The 6,090-nt window shown below is 38.9% G+C and overlaps 1 pseudogene; it reads right to left on the bottom strand.

Moving 5' to 3' along the window:
* Nucleotides 1-5,804: 5,804 nt before the first annotated feature.
* Nucleotides 5,805-6,090, bottom strand: part of LOC144454349 (E3 SUMO-protein ligase KIAA1586-like) — a 79,802-nt pseudogene continuing 79,516 nt past the window's right edge.

Raw genomic sequence — 6,090 nt, 5'->3', positions numbered from 1 at the left:
CACAGATAAGAGTTGGGTGAAGAACACCAATGGTGGGTGAGCAGCCCTGAAAAGAGCTTAGCAAGCCCTCACCCAGAGGTGCTAGCCCTCTATGACTCCTGCAATGATATCACTTGTGTATCTCTCCCTTTTATTTTTACCCCCAAACTTTTTTTAATCATACTTCCACCCTCACATTTGTGGCTTTTCACTTTTTCAGAAGGGATACTTCTTCCATATAGTGTCACCCAGTCCTTCCATTGAATCTCTTTGAAAAATGTATACCATTCCATTGCCATATTCCAGCTGAGTCATGTCAGCTCAGTCTCAGGAATGTCCGTGAGATTGTATTTACTGTTCTAAATTCCTTGTGTTATATTTCTTTGTTTGCTGTGTCACTTTCTCATAATCTTTGCCTTGTTATATAGACACTTGTGGCTATATGTGTTATCAAATCCTTTTTATTGTTTTTTCCTGATAATTACCAGGCACTTCCTTCTTCGTGAACACAAGTGGACAGAAATGAATTTGGCAAAACAATGAAGATAGAAGATAATGATAAGGATGAGAACTGGACCTGACCTATAATATAATGGTATAGGGGACTCTTTGTTGGGGAAACCAGTGGAGATCGGCACTTTCTTTGCAATTCTAAGATGAGGGTTTGAGAGAGTTGAATAGGGCCCAAGAGTTAAGTGATTTTCTGAGGGTTATGCAACCCGTACAAGCCAGAGGCAAGATTTTAACCCAGGCCTCCCTAGCCCTAAGGCTGTTCCTCTATTCACCATGCTACAATGCCATTATGCAAAGTAGAATATCTATTTTTGGGGGGGTTAAAGAGGAAAAGAAGATCATAGGTCTTTTCCATTTACATTAATAGTGTACAAACTAGGAAGGGAGAAAGCCACAATCTGATGATTTCCTTGGGTCAAATGTGAATTGAGAGACACAGGATATTTGTAAAAAGCTCACTTATTTTCCTCTCACTACTTTCATTTAAAAAGATATTTTAGGAACTAGTTTAGGAACTAGAGTGGATATGGTGTCAGAATTTGGGACTAGCAAGGCTTTTGGATGAAATAGTGAGTATTGATCTATAAATCATGTGATTGATCACCGTTAGGATAGTTAGACTTTCTTTATATACATCAGTTTTTAAAAATATTTTGTTTTTCCTCAATTACATGTTAAAATATTTTTTAACATTTAAAAAATTGAGACCTCTCTGTTTTCCTTATTCCCTTACTTCCTTCTTTTTTTAAAAAGTCAACACTATTTTCTTGGTGGGCTTAAGGATAAGAATCTGGGGACTATGGATTCATCTGCTTACTCTTTCTTTTTTTTAAATTTTGGAGGCAATGAGGGTTAAGTGACTTGCCCAGGGTCACACAGCTAGCTAGTAAGTGTCTGAGGCCATATTTGAACTCAGGTCCTCTTGACTCCAGAGCTGGTGCTCTATCCACTGTGCGACCTAGCTGCTCCCTCATCTGCTTATTCTTAGCCTCAAAGAACTAATAAGGACATACAAAGTACTGCTCAGGGGCAAGGATTCCATGGTAATTCTAATGGCCATTCTAGAGGTTTTCTACAGCTTTAACATTTTAGAAGAATGACATTGTGGAGAGAGCAGAGAGGGCATCAGACTGGGAATCAGAATGATTGGATCCTAATCCTGGTTCTGCCTTACATCCAGATGTGTAATCTTGAGAAAAGTCACTTAGCCTCCCCTAATCTGGATTTCATTATTTGTAAAATGAATACATTGGATTACACAGTTGATATATTTGAGAGGCAATGCATTACAGTGGAAAGCACACGTGATTTTGGGGGAGAAGACTGAGGTTTAAATTGAAGTTCAATAAATTATTACCTCTGTAACCTTGCATGAATCACTACTGTTGGACTCAGTTTCCACATCTGTGAAATAAGGGTGGTGGACTAGATGATCCCTTCTAACTCTAAATCTGTGATCCCTTCCAGTTTTGATATTCTAGGATGCCATAGAAACAAAGAACTTCATGTGATCAAGAGTACTTTCCATTGTTTATGGGGTAGATTATCTATCATAATGATATCTTATATTTAAATAGTGCTTTAAACTCTTTCCCTCTCAGGTACTTTCTTATTAATTATTTTATTTGATCTTCTCAACAATCCTGTCAGTTAATAAGATAATATTATGTCTATTTGACAGATGAAGAAACTGAAACTTAAGAGGCTTTCCTAATATCGTATAATAGGTATAGAGCCAGGACTGGAAACTTGTGCTCCAGATTCCTAGCCCAGTATTCTTTCCACTATTGCTTGCTCTCTTCCCTTGTATAGTCTTTGAATTCCATTGACTATGGTATCCCCTTTTATTTAGGGGATTTGTTCTGTGAAGTTTGGATTCAGTCAAAGGGCCACACTTGAGGACCTGGGGAGTCAAATGTGGGCTTGAGGCTGTAGGTTCCCCACTCCTGGTACCCCTTTCTCCCTGTCATAATTTCACTGAAATCTTAGAATTTCTGTTTTTGAGGAACCATGTCATAATTTTTAAAAAATCTCTTTCTTTTGTGCAGTGCCTTACTTACTAAATGCCTACACTTAGTAGGTGTTTAGTTAGTATAACTTTGAATTAAATTGAATTCCATCCATAAAGACAAAGACAAGAGGTGAAATTCAAATTATGATTTGTTTTCCTATTTCCAGATTCATATTGAAACTATTGGCTAAGATTAAATTTGAGTATGCTTAAAGATTTACATTATTCATGTCTACTCCTAACTCTACCATCATGTATAAGTAATAATTAGCCAACTTCTAAGTGTTGGTATAGGGAGAATGTAAGCAGTCATATAGGTAGTGAAGGCACTGGCCTGATTAGAAAGGTCTACTATTTCAGTGTCTTTAAATTTCCACCTCTATTGTGTGGGCAGCAATTAAGAGCAGTTATGTTTCCAGAATTTATTTGGAACTCAGAACATGTTTTCCTATAGAAACAGTGCTAGAAAAGGTGATTATCTCCTAGGCCAACCAACAAAAGTCCATTTAACCATAATGTGATTGAACTATAGTACTCATTTATGGTCCTATTCTGAATTCTGTTATGGATATAATACAGTATAGAAGAAGAATGTCCTCTGCTTTCCCCAGGCACAGAACCAATCCTAAGCAATGTTTTGAAACAAACGAGTCTTTTTTTGTGGGGGGGGACCCTTCTAAATGAACTTGTTACTCCATATGGGTGGCTGAATTAGCAGGCTGTATTGGAAACCATGTGAAACATCTGTACCAAACAGGGTGGGGCACACTAGCCTCTCTAGACTATAAAGGCCTAGTTTCCAAGAAGCATCTTGAATTTAGACAAAACATAGACTCCATCCCTATATTTTGCATCTCAAATTTCTCCAGAGTCCCACACCTCTGAATTCTTTGATTGGTACTAGTTCACTTACTAATCTTAACCGTTGGATATCACTGCCCCACAGTCACTCTGGTTACAGAACTGGGACTTTCCCTCAGCCTTGCCTTAGGAGTCTTTTGAGTAACCTTGGAGCCACAGCGCCATTTCCTGAATATCTCCATGTCATATTTCCTTTGTTTTAGCTTTCTTCTTAGTTTCCTCTCATGTGAACTTGGACTCCTGCACCTGGGATCCTGGGTTCTACCTGGTGATTTTATGTTACTCTGTCCCCAGACAATTATACTACTCCCCAGCTACCTCCAAAGCATGCCACTGCACATGTACCCTTTGCCATATTTCCGCTTGCACTTCCAATATCCAACTTTGGCTCCCCTGCGTGTGTTCTTTCTCCCTAGAATGTAGGCTCTTTGAAGGCACATAGTATGCGCTTACTAAATGCTACTTTTCCCATTTGTTTTAAACATTTCTTTTGAGGCAGAAGAAATATATAACTCTCCCATACCTGATGTACTTTGTACCTTGAGTACATTTCTAGAAGGGATCATGTTAATTTCTTTTCAGGATTAAGCATTAGTCAAACCTAAGCTTTAAGATATTGTCCTCTGTGTTTTACTCTGGGATGAGGATATAATGAGCCAGAGACAATTTTAAAAATCTTATTTCACTCTTTAGTATCCAGGCTCCCCTATTAACTTGGTCTGTGTGATCACAGAACTGGGTGTCTCTGGTAGGAGAGGGCATCTTAACTTCTTGAGCCAGTGGACCTATTGCTTGCATAATTGAATTGAATAACTAGAGGATGAAGACTGCAAAAAAGGAAGGTGAGACCTGGGCAGGCTGACAGGCTTGGAGAACTAAACTGACTGGAGGGATTTAATTTTTCCATGATGCCCAAGAGTAGGCTTAAGGTAAATGAAATATAGGGAGAAATGGAAGGACAAGAGATGATCAGAGAGGAGAATTTCACCTTTCAAGATCATGGAAGTGATTCAATTATGAGGTCTAAGATATGACTATTCATATTAGTGATTGAGGTGAAGATATAGCTCATGGAAATTGAGAAAGTTGATGAACGGGGAGAATAGGATGTTCAAAGGGACATTAAAGCGTATGTGTGTGTGTGTGTGTGTGTGTGTGTATGTGTATGTATATGTATATATATACACATAATATTTATATTCAGCCAGCCAGCCATCTACCTATCTATCTAGATTTGGGATGGAAAGAAAGTTCAGCCACTGAACTCCTTGAAAAAGGAGAGACAGTGACCTGGATGTTGGGGCAACAGAAATGTGGGGCAAAAGATACAGAGAGATCTCAGTGCCTGTATGACCCATGTTATGAGGAATCATGTGTCATACAAAACAATGAATTTGAAGAATTTGCAGATGTAGAGGAAGACACAACCTAATGCTGAGTAAAGTATGCAGAAGAAGAAATACAATATACACAATGGTTACAATAACACAAACATAAAGAATAACAACAAAAAAGAAATTGAATGTTGCATAATTTCAATAATCAAACTCGGCAAATGCATCTCCTTCCATTCATTTCAGAGATGGGGAACTATTTCAAATACTGTAAGTTAGTTTGGCTGATACGCTTTTTTTCCTCTTTCTTTTTAAATATTTGTTATAAGAGATGACTTGCTGGGGGGAGGGAGGAGGTATATACTTAGGAATAAAATAATATAAAAATATTAAAAATTAAATAAATTTAAAAAAATTATTTTATTCTGAGGGCAAAGAATCCTGTGATAAAGATGAAAATCCTTGTGAGCTGGTAAAAACTAGTTTTACTGGTAGAGCCCCAAACTCTAGGAAGCAGGTATGCTAAAGTTCAAGTAACCTGAAGACCAGATCTTTCTTCTCTCCCCAGCTACTTGCTTGTTGTTGGCATAGTTAGATTTAGGTTTCATGGATCCTGGCCCCTCATTTCTCATTCCTTATTAGGCTACTCAGAAAATACCCTTATTTCAGTGATCCAGATTACACCACTGCTTTCTTCCAAAGGTGATGGCATAGTCTCCTATTACTGCCACATCAGATTTTCATCTAAAATTCTATTTAGATCTAGCACCGGAGAGGATCAGGGCCAGGACTGGAATGTGCAGCTTATCACATGTCTAAGCTACCCAGTCTGACTGAGGAGCTGCAGACAGTGAAGGTGGGGAGGATACCCAGGCCTATTCCCTGTTACTATTTATCACTCTCCCATGGTTGCTTTCCCTGCATTGTCCCTCTTTGGGAATAATTTCCTGCCCTTTTGCCTTGCAATCATGTTCTAGTCATGATTCTGAAAGGAACAGACAGGAAGATATTCATCAGGGATGTTCCCCTTCTCTGAGGTTGCTGGTAGTTTTGCTGAACTGAAGGGTTGCTACATTTGTGAAAGGATTTTTGAAAGTCTTGAGGCTTTAAACTAAAAGATCATGGTTGAACACACTGTGTTGGTGAAGAAGAGATGGCTCTCTGGCCAAGGGTGTCTGCTGAAGCTCAAAGCGGGAAATAGAAGTTCCAGGACCTCGGGCCCAGTGGAATTCTTCCTGGCAGGGGCCAGCAAAGACCACAAAGCCAGCTAGGCAGTATCCTGCAGAGAATACATACCCCGTGGAGACTACATGGCATGTAAGGTTCCTCTCAGCTCTAAATCTGTGATCCTATTATAATGAGGTTAGAGGGTCTGCCATGCTTACTTGTAGG

This window comes from Phascolarctos cinereus, unplaced genomic scaffold (assembly GCF_003287225.1).
Source record: "Phascolarctos cinereus isolate Bilbo 61053 unplaced genomic scaffold, phaCin_HiC Scaffold_726;HRSCAF=1367, whole genome shotgun sequence".
Lineage (NCBI taxonomy): Eukaryota > Metazoa > Chordata > Mammalia > Diprotodontia > Phascolarctidae > Phascolarctos > Phascolarctos cinereus.
This window is presented reverse-complemented; position numbering and strand designations above follow the sequence as displayed.